This window comes from Pollicipes pollicipes, unplaced genomic scaffold, assembly GCF_011947565.3.
Source record: "Pollicipes pollicipes isolate AB1234 unplaced genomic scaffold, Ppol_2.1 Scaffold_5724;HRSCAF=6776_pilon_pilon_pilon, whole genome shotgun sequence".
Classification (NCBI taxonomy): Eukaryota; Metazoa; Arthropoda; class Thecostraca; order Pollicipedomorpha; family Pollicipedidae; genus Pollicipes; species Pollicipes pollicipes.
The window spans coordinates 47,641,517-47,654,526 of NW_023596746.1; positions in this window are offsets into that span (position 1 = coordinate 47,641,517).

Consider the following 13,010-nt stretch of genomic DNA (forward strand, 5'->3'; position numbering starts at 1 on the left):
AGTGAACTTAGCTCACAGATAGAGCTAATTATGCCATTGATAAATATACAAGTCATCAAGTGTGACATCCAAAAACGAACGAGTTATTAAAGATTAACATTCAATGTCATTCGAGGCGATTGCTAAGTGAACCTTCCTGGACTCGACAGATTTTAACGAAATTTTGTTTATTGATAAAACAAAGCATTCCAATTGATAAAGTCACATTTTCCAAATGTGACATTTAAAATCACGCCCGTCAAAAACCATAGAAGTTCAAGGTCACTCAAAATCGGACGCTTTCGATTGCTTTCAAATTCGGCACAAGCATTCACATCGCCTTGCTCTACCTAGCCGCCAGATATTATAGTATGAAATTCAAACGCTCGCCTTCCAGAGGCATTCAAAACTTGAAAATGACAGCCTCGTACGTATTAACATATACACATGGTATGTGAACTAATTGGACGAGAGACTTCTTCGATCACCTTGAAATTTGGCAAAAATGTGTACCATGTACGTATACAGTTTTTCATTAAGTGAAAATTTGTGACATTTGAGTTAACGCATTCCAGAGGCTCTCAAACAACAGAATATATGACGCATCTCTAGAACGACACAGACAGCGTCGTAATATGCCACCAAGACCAAGGAATGCCTAACAATGCATCTCCTATCATGTAATTAGCCGTTGCCCCTCATATGATGTGCCATATGACGATACGGCACGCACAATGTGACGTACAAATCAAAGATGTCACATTCGATGTCGGGTTTCACACATTGGCGGACTCCTCTGATTCCTTTGAAATTCGCCACAAATATTCACCTTACATGGTTCCACCTATCCACCAAATTTTATAGTATGACGTTCAAACTTTCGCCTTCCAGAGGCATTCAAATCTTGAAAATGACAGTTTCGAACGTGTTAACATATACAGATTGCGTAGCAGCTAAATGGACGAGAGACTCCTTCAATCACCTTTAAATTTGGGACAAATGTGTACCATATACAGTTACATATATATTTACATGCAATATACAGTTATATATTATATAATATACAGTTACATATAATGTGTATACCCACAGTTTTTCACCAAGTGGAGATCTGTGAAACCTACATTCACGCATTCCAGAAGCATTAAAATCTTGGAAATGATAGCTTCGCACGTGTTAGCATATATACATTGCATGTCAGCTAGATGAACAGGGGACTCCTTCGATCACCTTGAAATTTGGCAAAAATGTGTGCCATGTATGTATACAGTTTTTGCCAAGTGGAAATTTGCGACATTTGAATTCATACATTCCAGAGGCTGTCAAATAATGGGATATATCACTAAAACGACACAAACAGCGTCGTAGGGTGCCACAAAGACCAGGAAAGTTGGCCAAGGTGGTCGAAGGAGTCTCTCGTCCATTTAGCTGCCACGCAATCTGTATATGTTAACACGTTCGAAGCTGTCATTCGCAAGGTTTGAATGTCCGTAGAAGACGAAGTTTTAATGTCATACTATAAGATTTGGTGGCTAGGTGAAGCCATGTGAGATAATTATTGGGGGCGAATTTCAAAGCAATCAGAGGAGTTCGCGAATGTGTGAAAACCAACATCGAATGTGACATTTTTGATTTGTACGTCACATTTTACATGCCGTACCGTCATATGGCGCATCATATGAAAGGTAACGGCTAATTATATGATATGAGATGCATTGTTAAGCATTCCCTGGTCTTGGTGAAATATTACGACGCTGTTTACGTTGTTTTAGAGATATGTCATATATCCCACTGTTTGAGCGTCTGTGGAATGCGTGAATGGAACTGTCACAAATTGCCACTTCATGAAAAACTGTATACGTACATAGTGCATATATGTGCAAGATTTCAAGGTGATAGAAGGAGTCTCTCTGCCATTTTAGTGACATGAAATGCATATATGTTAACACGTGCGAGGCTGTCAGTTTCAAGATTTGAATGGCTCTGGAAGGCGAACATCTGAGTGTTGCAATCTAATATTTGGAGGCTAGGTGGAGTGGCGTGATATGAATGTTTATGCCAAGTTTCAAAGCCATCAAAAGTGTCCGATTTAGGGTGACCTCGAACTTCTATGTTTTTCTGCGGGCGTGGTGTTAAATGTCACATTTGGAAAATGTGATTTTATTAATTGGAATGCTTTGTTCTATCAGCAAAACCAAATTTGGTCGAAATCTTTCGAGTGCAGGAAGGTTTACTAAGCAATGACCTTGAACGACCGTAAACTTTGATCCTTAATAACTCCTTTGTTTTTGAATGTCACTTAGTGGCTGGTATATTCGTCAATGGCATAATTGGCTCTATCTGTGAGCTACATTTCATTGTAATTGGTGAGTAGATAGAATGTGACACGCGAATGTGAATGTGTAATATCGATCTAACTTGACGAACGTGACGCTGGAGCGGCGGGGACAAATGTTACCAAGCATGGGCGAGGGAACGATCGCGTTATTTGGAGGAGGGCTTAGGGGATCGAGTTCATCCCCCAACGACTGAGATAATTTAGCACTACGCTTGCGACGGTACATGGAATGAGATACTTCAAATGCTTTTGCCCCCCCCCCCCCCAATTCTTGACAACTTCCGTCGCTCCTGTGAACAGGAAGCGGCAGGGGATGGGTCAGCGCGGCAGAAGCGAGGGCCAAGGTCCGGCGGTGTCAGGCACAGCGGGGCGCATTGGGTGGGAGGGCGGCCTGGACAGGTGGACTGCCGGCGTCGCCGGTGTGGTGTTAATGAGCGGCACCGTTCGCCGCTCTCGTGGTCCGGCGCAAGGAACATGCCTTGTTTATGTGGAAATCCCCATACTCAATAGCATGCATGCATAAGGCATCGCCACTGAGCTCCGGGTTAAAATCACGGCTTAAGTGCAGTAGTTTCGAATTAAGCCACAACAGTACGAGCTAGCAGGCACTGATCGCCGGTGCCGTGCTGCTGCTGCAGGCAACACTAACGTTGGAAGCATGCTATCGTTCACCGCCAAAACAAGGATTTTAGGGCAAAAAGGGTCTTGGAAAAAGGACTTGCGGATTTAGCAAATTCATACACAGATTTCTCCCAACAAATGTGCGCAATACGCATGATGAAAAACGCATATGGTAAAAGAACGTGCGACAAGGCTATTACCAAAGATCTCGTAAGGATATGTTTGTATGGTTTAAAGAACGCTTGCAAAATATTTGGTATGACAAAACGTTGAAGGGGAGGCAAAAGCTACTAGGCAAAGGGTTTGCATGCGTAGAGTGAAGTAAAAAATTTATATCAGACAATCTTAAGCACGTTTATGCTGGGAACATAAACTTGCTTGATAAAAACACGCACGTAAGAAGTACTAGGCGTCAGTGACGCAGCATCGACTATCTGCGTGCAAAGCACTCCTATGATGACGTCTCAGAACAAAAAAATAGATCACCCGGTTAGCAAATTATTCACGCCACCCCTCCGATGCCGCCTGAATACTGTGTGTGAGGGATGGGTTCGTCTCTTAGTCATAGAACTGAGGCCTGGGTTTTTTAAAGAAGCGTGCCTAATGTTTTTGATTTTCTCACTATACGCGTAAGGAAAGTTTGGCAATTATACATAGCTAATTTTGGTTGCTTAATGCGTATTTGGGTCTTGCAACATTCTTTATCTATTCATTTTTATCGATCCCGTCGATGCCTGTGCGTGAGCAAATACAATCCTAAAAGACAAACCAATCAGCGGGCAGGAAGGGACGAACGCACTGACTTAAATGTGGCGAGTAACCGCGCGCCAGAGACATGGCCATTACTTTGGTTGCTAGAACTGACTAGAACTAACGATACCTGCTCAATGATGTCGATGTGTTAAGCAGTGTCTGTTGCTTGGGGCTACCCGATGACATCGTTATTGCCTACAACCCAAAGAAAATTTGGAGCTGTAGCTATATTTCGTCAGTGGAGACGAATTTGTAGAACCCATTGCCACCAAAATTTGTAAATCAACATTCCCTATCATCCTACGTGCACAGTCAAAAATCCTAACTTGACTAGACGCACTCCCTTTAACTATCCGGTGTTTCGTTGAAACATTATAGTTTGGGAAATTTTCGTCGGCCTAATAATTATAATAAAAACCTCTGAAAGCCGAAAAACGTTCGTCAGAACGTCATTTAAGTACAAATATGAGCTTGGTAACGGCAAAGAACTGTAAATTCCTGGACTTAGTATCGCACATAACATGAAGCGGTGCTTTTTTATCTTCCTTCACCGTTACACAACGATTTAAAGTTTCTTGTCGATTCTATTCTTCGAAACACGAAGTAGGCGTTCATGTGCTTTAACACGCTATCTATACTTTGCTGTGGTTTTGAGCCGTAGCAAACCTATTACATTCTGGTGCGACTATGTTAGGGGTTTCATGGAAAATGAAATAGCATGCATTTTTAACGTTATCAGGATGCATGGCATGTGACGTGCAACCATAGGATGCAATAATTTAAGTTAAAATACACTTTTCCCATTGTCAGGCGACGGCGTCAGTATTCCTTTGGGACGCATTGCGTCCTAGATGACTGTTTGACCTGAACATGATCATGCACACATCAGGCATCTGAATTCCAATTTGTGCGTACTCATGTGAAACTGGCTTTGTCGATGAAAAAGATTCGAGGACAAGTGTTCGTGTATCCATATCATACATCTACAAAAAACTTAGGCGCAAGTAGTTTTTTGTAGACAAGCTTCATCCCTGGCAAATAAACAAACGGACGTATCCATCCGAACGTTTACGATGCATACAGTGTCGTGCTGAGCTTTTTCAGACTCCTGCTCTGCCAAGCAAGATTTTGACATAACGGTCTTTTCACACTGCGAAACTGATACCGCACGCAGCCTATCTTGACGGACTTACCGCGTGCAAACCTGTAACTTGCAAACAGTTGTCACTTGGCCTTTTCTCTGCGTACTTTTGTCCGTGAGCAGACAACACTCCTCGGGTGTCATCTGGTGGCTGTGCCATTATCTCCGCTTAGGTCAAAGGTACGCCTAGAAGAAAATCGTACAGCAGTTTTTCTTGAGGTAAAATTTGTAAACCTATGTGCAGTAAACCAGCATAGACATGCTGAATATCTCGTCATGCAATAAGTTAATCATGCAAAGACTACAAAAGATGCAGCTTGTGTAACAAAATACTCGCCGGGAAACGGTCGCAGCGAACATATGCTGGGCGGTAAGTTAATGGAAAAGTCGCACGAGTTGTGTGTAGGCTAATCCCTTCAGCGGCAAAAATTCCCTGTAAGTATCCACACCTTGGCATGTAAAGTTGTAATGATAGTAGTATGTTTGTACGTAAATATTCATACATCTGAGCCCCTCAGGGACAAGTGTGTGATGTCCGTATTTTCCTTCAGCAAAATACGGACATCACGCACCACGTACCATGCATCACCCATATATTCAAACGATTTCAAATTAGCACGCATCATACATTAAGGCACTAATGACATATGCATAATCGGCCATGATAAGCCCTGCACGGTTAGGTCTGGTCGCCGACTTTTTTATGAATGGGCTCACTAATTTACCTTTCTGGGTGGTCCTGTGTTCTGTGTATGATTGAGTTCTAAAACTGACAGGGTCTGTAGCTTTCTGGATTTCAGCCTCAGTGTGTTCTTTAATGGTAAAGAAAACACTACGAAATTTTCTTGTATCTTTTTTGCTCTCTCCTGGTTATTTGACGAGGAATAAGGCTATCAGCGCTGTCTTATACATGTGCAATGCTCCTCAGAGCTGCGCCCGACAAATTCCGAACTTTAAAGGTCTCTATAATACTCAACAAATGTTTATAGCGTAGAAAACGTAACAAGCATGTGAATAAAGGCCACGTGAAGATGGATTGCACATAAACATATCTAAAACAGCACAGGCTTCAGAAAAAAACGACTATCACAGATGTTCGGCGGCGATTTGGCTCAGGCGGCGCTCTGCCCCCCCCCCCCGCACACACGCGCACACACACAACCGCTTTTGTGAAATGGCTTCTGACTGCCCTCCTGCCGAATGGTACACGAAAAATACAGCACCGTTTATTCCTGGTGGGTCTGGATTGTACGTGAATGCATACGAATTAAAAGCATACGATAAATGAAATAAAGGCAACCCTTTGGCGGTGACAACCGATGACATATATTTTCACTCTTTGACTTCGCGGATCACTTTTTAAATGTAATGGTTTTAGCGTCGTCTGCAGAAATCCCCTTGCTCAAGAATGACTTCTAGTTGCAAGATAATATTGAAAGTTTGGCTCCAAACCTATAATAATGCACCAGCATCCTTTCAGAACAACAGCTTTAAAGTGGCAAACACTTAAAGCCATGGTTTATCATCCCTTTTTGTTTTCTTTGAATTATGCCGCATGGGAACTACCAATAAATGCTTTTCGATACGTCCATGTCAATCGCACAGTTTCATATGGATTCACAGTTATACGCTTTAACCCTCTCCTCGCTAAGGGGAGGGCGATGCACCCTTAACCCCTCCCAAAGTTTCTGAGGATATCTCTCTGGAACATGCAATCGCGCCGAATGTTTCGTGATCGGATAGCTGTTCGTTGTGGGTGTTTTGACACCAGAAACGCTTCTCTATCAGTCTGATTTCTGAAAGGCGAAGTTTTTGTCGGAATACTGCATGGCGATTCACGGCCGGCGGGGACGGCGGGCGGCGTCTGACGGATCCGCCAATGGCGCACGGCGGCCAACACTGTTACGTCAACAGAGCCAGGCATTGTAAACGTATGCTCAAAACACATCCAACTCTTATATATATATATATATATATATATATATATATATACATATATATATATATATATATATATATATATACGATGGTAGTCAAAATCAAACAAAAGCAACGTTTCTATTAAGCTGCATTGTTACGCGCACATGTGCATGCCAAGCTGACGTCGTTCGTCGTTCTCAAGAAAAATTGGCATTTGATCTATCCTAGTGGGGTAAAGTATGGACCAAGAGACATCAAACTGGCTACCAATCGTGAGAGTGGTCAATCCACTGAGGCCAAGAGAGTCGGGGTCAATCCGCTGGATTTTTCGCGGTGTCACAACGACCGCTCCCTATCTTCATGGAAAAACGGCGAACTTGGGGCGAAGGTGAAACGATGCAATGTGATGCGGTGTCCGAGTACACTCCTGGCTTACAAATCCCGTTGCATACAAGTAAATCGCTTAGCTCATAAAAACTGACGGGACGGTTCAATCGTAAGGAACAAAATGATCAGGCAGCCTTCGTTAGCTAGGAGCACTGATTCCAGGTGTATGACATTGAGGAGACACAGCGCCCAATCGAATACTGTCAAGAGCCGGCTAACCAACCGCACCATCCAACCGCCAATGCCATGCACGTACAACAGCTCTCCACATGCTGAAAGTCTTAACAGACGGTTGGTAACTGGAATATTAGCTTCCATATAGTGAAACAATTGCGTCGAGTCCCCCATGTCGGACTCCTGACACTAAAGCTGTCGATAAGTCCAAGCATGATCCTCTGGTTCTGTGTTCTTTGAATGCCAGGCAGCTGAAAGAAACTGCATCTGATCAGTTGCATGCAACCGCGAGAAACTCCGATCAACCTTATAGAATACAGTGGTTAGACAGTTAGCGGTGTGCTCGGCGCTGCCGGCCCACTTGGCCAGATGGCCCCCTGACCAGCACCTCCGCACCCCTGAAGGGGGCGCGGAGGTGCGGATCAGCGGACCGGTCATGCCAAACTCCCTCTCGCCACTGCTGAGATCTCAGCGGGCGACCGGTCAGCGGGCCGGTCATGCCAAACTCCCACTCGCCACTGCTGAGATCTCAGCGGGCGACCGGTCAGCGGGCCGGTCATGCCAAACTCCCACTCGCCACTGCTGAGATCTCAGCGGGCGACCGGTCAGCGGGCCGGTCATGCCAAACTCCCACTCGCCACTGCTGAGATCTCAGCGGGCGACCGGTCAGCGGACCGGTCATGCCAAACTCCCACTCGCCACTGCTGAGATCTCAGCGGGCCACCGGTCAGCGGGACACCCGTAATTACCGGGGGAGCTCCAGACGCGAGCAACGATCCATCAACCGGCGAAACATAACAAGGGGGCTCACTCCATTCCCTTAGCGCACAAACTTTCCGCACGGAACACACCAACTGCCTCAAGTGGCATGGCAGTGAATCGGTCAATGTTGACGTGAGCTAAGTTCGCCCACGTGCAGTCCATGCGGATGAGATCCAGTCCCTCTTCTTGGTACATGACATGGCAAAAACGGGCCAGGGAGCACACGGTACGAAAATTATTACACACAGTCAATATGATAGCATATGGGCAGCCAATCTGGGTCCCAGATGAGGCCAAGGCACCAACCCGCTGCATCCCATGCTGGCCTGTGACCAGAACGCCCACCCGCGGCCCGTTTGGATCTGAGTCTATGTCGCTCACCCTTCTTACAAACTAGCTTGTGCACGACCAGAAAATATCAAACCATGGAGAGCAAAGTCCGAAACTAATGCACTGATGTAAAACATGTCAGCATATGGGCAGCCCATCCGGGTCCGACATGAAGCCCGAAGACCAGCCCACCTGCAGCCCATGTCGACATGAACCCAACTTGCCCACATGCATCCCATGTGAACCTCAACTTGTGTTACTCGCCTTTGCCATGTACTCATTTACACACGATAAGGAAAAATCCAGCGTATGAGCACAAGGTAGCAGGCCTTATGCACCTGCACCAAATATGGTAGCGTATGGGCACCCCATCTGAGCCCCACATGGCGCGCAAACACCAGCCCACCCGCAACCTACATGGACGTGAGCATGGAGTTGGCACATGTAAGATAATTATACACCACATGATAAAAACCTGAAAACAATGAATGCAATTGATGTACACGTAATTGTGGATATGACAACTCTATTGTGTATGCAGCATATGGGCAGACCATCTGGGTTCAACATGAAGCCCAAAGACTAGCTCATCTGCGGCCCATGATGACGTAAGCCCAACTTACCCACGTACATCCCATATAAGTCCCAACCCGTGCTGTTCTCCTTTGCTATGTACTCATTTGTATATGATACGGAAAAATCCAACGAAGGAGCACAGGGCAACAAGCGTAATGCACCTGCACCAAACATAGTAGCACGTGGGCAACCCATCTGGGTACCAGATGGAGCCCACATACCAGCCCGCCCGCGACCTATATGGACATGAGCCCAGCTAGCCCGTGCTCAGTCCATGTGGACCCCAGTCTAAGCAGCAGTCCCATGTTTTGGAATAACTGTATACAGGATGGTAAACCCAGACAATAAAAACGATTGGTACACACATCAATATTGAGTGTGTGGTTACTTAGTTGCGCATGTAGCATATGCTCAGTCCGTCTGGGCCCCATATTAAGCCTGGATATCAGCCCACCGGCAGCCCATGTTGACATAGGCCCAGCTTGCCCACATATGGCCCACATAGATCCCACCAATGCCAGCATTCCCTCCTGGTGAGTTATTTCTTCTTGACGTGATACATTTCGCCGGAACAGTGCAAGGCACGAACAGATCTGGTGCATACAAAAATATGAAACGATATGGGCGTCGCGTGTGGGACCCAGCTGGAGCCCAGTTAAGAGCCCACCGGCAGCCCATGCCCACATTAACCCAGTTGCCCCACGTTTAGCTCATGTGGATCCTATTTGGGAATGCTGGCTGGGATCAGACGTTAGTCGGTAGCGTCCGGTACCCTCCGACTCCATCTGACCTTGTTCTGTGTCCTCCCATTCTATCTGATCCCCTCCAGTCACGTCTAACCCCGTCCAATTCCGTCCGGAAAGTGCAGGTCCATTTCGGTTCCGGTCCGGTTCTGTTCCACTCGGTTCCTTTCGGTCCCGTCCGCCCCGTAGCGGCCACGTAGGTGACGGCAAGCGCCCCGATGTTATCATGGCCATGGTTACTTCGATGATTATTGCATGATAACTTTTGGAACTTGCCGGACTCAGACGCCCTTAGTTGGCTATGATTTTGTGGCTCTATGACACCATGGTCTAATCAACATGTATGTGAAATTGGCGGTTTATTCGGCAATTTATTCAGTAACGAGTTCCCATTTCTCTGAAAGGTGTCAAGGTCAATTATGGCACGAGAACATCGAAAATTACCTATATTTTGCAATATCATGTGGCCGTCTAGGTCAAAAGCTGGGTCAAAGGACCGGGAACTCAATATCGCTAAAAAAAACTGCCGGCTGATTTAAAAAACTGCAAGCAATAAATTATGCACAAGCGCAAGATCTCAAGTCCGCCAAACAGTTCAGACTTCTCAAGGTCACAATTCAAAGTCAAAGGCGTGCTCAAAGGACGGAAAACTCAATATCACTCAAAAATTCCCGCTGATTTTAAGCTTGCGAACATCAGAGTATTCACTATAAAAGGAACTGGCGACCTCCAAAAAGTCCTGATCTCTTAAGGTCAAGTGCAGGCTCAAAGGGCAAGGAACTTAATATTGCCCAAAATTTACCGGCCTATTTTAGACTTAAAAATGTCAAAATATTCACCGTAAAAAGAACTAGCGTCTACCAAAAAGTTTTGACCTCTCTAGGTGACCCTTCAAGGTGAAATGCGTTTTCGTAGGACGGCGAACTCGATATTATTCCAAAATTACCAGCCAATTGTAAACTAGCAAACATCAGAATATTTACCGCAGAAAGAACTAGCGTCCGTCAAAAATTATTGACTTCTCAATTTCATCCTTTAAGATCAAACGCAGGCTCGAAGGACGGGAACTCAATATCACCCAAAAATTTCCGGTCAATTTCGAGCTTGCAAACGTCAGAATATTCACTACGGAAAGAACTAGCGTCCCTCAAAAGTCCTGACCTCTCAAGGTCATCTTTCAAGGTTAAACATGGGCTCAAAAGACGAGGAACTCAATATCATCCCTAAATTACTGGCCGATCTTAAACTTGCAAATGTCAAAATATTAACCATACAAAGAACTAACGTCCAACATAAAGTCCTGACCTCTCAAGGTGACACTTCAAGGTCAAACGCGGGCTTAAACAACGGGGAACTTTATGCCACCCAAAAATTACCGGCCGGTTAAAAACTTCTTAACACTTGAATATTCACCACAGAGAGAACTAGCATCCGTCAAGAAGTTTTGGCCTCTCAGGGTCATCCTTCAGCATCAAACGCGGGCTCGAAGGACGGGGAACCCAATATGACCCAAAAATTACCGGCAGATTGCAAACTGGCAAACATCAGAATATTCAGCACAGAAAGAACTAGTGTCCGTCAAAAATTATTGACCTCTCAATTTCATCATTCAAAGTCAAACGCGGGCTCAAAGGACGGGGAATTTACTATCGGCGGGTAATTTTTGGGCGATATTGAGTTCCCCGTCCTTTAAACCCGCGTTTAAACTCGAAGGGTGATCTTGAGAGGTCAGGATGTTTTAGCAGACACTAGCTCGTGCGTCTGTAAATATTTTGATGCTTGCAGTTCTCAAATCGGCCGGTAATTTTTGGGTGATATGATGTTTCCCGTCCTTTGGCCCATCTTTTGACATCGTAGGTTACATGATATTGCAACACACAGGCTTTTTTTTGATGTCCTCTTGCCATAACTGTCGTTGGAACCCTTTTTAGAGAAATGGAAACTCATCGCTGAATAAGAAGCCGAATAAATCGGTAACTTCACGAGCATCTAATCAGCTGGAATTGTTTGCTACCCTTCAGCATCTTCGCATAATCAGATGACAGCCACAACGATGTCCTTGAAGTTAGCGATTTATTCAGCGATTTTTTTCAGTGACGAGTTCTGATTTCCGTGAAAATGGTTTCAACGTCAATTGTGGCATGAGAACACTAAACATAACCCTTATTTTGCAACATCATGTGACCTTAAAGGTCAAAAGCTGGGTCAAAGGACGGGGAACTCGATATCACCCAAGAATAACCGGCCGATTTTCAACTTACGAACGTCCGAATATTCAACACAGAAAGAATTAGCGTTCGTCAAAAATCCTGACCTCTGAAGGTCACCCTTCTAGGTCAAACGCGGGCTCAAAGGACGGGGAACTTTATTTCTCCCAAAAATTACCGGCCAATTTTTGACTTACAAAGATCAAAACATCCCCAACAGAAAGAGCTGGCATCCGTCAAAAAATCTGGACCTCTCAAGGTCATCCGTCAAGGTCAAACGCGGGCTCAAAGGACGGAGAACTCCATATCACCCAAAAATTGCCAGCCGATTTAAACTAACAAGCATCAGGATATTCAACAAAGAAAGAACTAGCGTCCGTCAAAAAGTCATGTCCCCTCAAGGTCGTCCTTCAAGGCCAAACGTGGGCTCAAAGCATGGGGGGCTCAATATCATCCCAAAATCACCGGCCAGATTTAAACTTGCATACACTATGATATTCACCACAGAATGGTGGAGCGTCCGTCAAGAAGTTCTGCCCTCTGAAGGTCATTCTTCAAGGTCAAACGTGCGCTCAAAGGACGGGAACCCTTTCTATGGTGAATGTTTTGATCTTTGTAAGTTGAAAATGGGCCGGGAACTTTTGGGTGATAAGGAGTTCCCCGTCCTTCGAGCCCGCGTTTGACCTTGAAGGGTGACCTTGAGAGGTCAGGACTTTTTGACGGACGCTAGTTCTTTCTGTGGTGAATGTTGTGATCTTTGTTAAATACAAATCGGCCGGTAATTTTTGAGAGACATGGAGTTCCCCATCTTTTGAGCCCGCGTTTGACTTTGAAGGGTGATCTTGAGAGGGCAGGACTTTTTGAAGCTCTTTCTGTGTTGAATATTCTCACGTTTGCAAGTCGAAGATCGGCCGGTAATTCTTGGGTGATATCGAGTTCCCCATCTCTTTCTGTGTTGAATATTCTCACGTTTGCAAGTCGAATATCGGCCGGTAATTCTTGGGTGATATCGAGTTCCCCATCCTTTGACCCAGCTTTTGACCTTGAATGTCATATGATATTGCAAAATAAGGGCCATA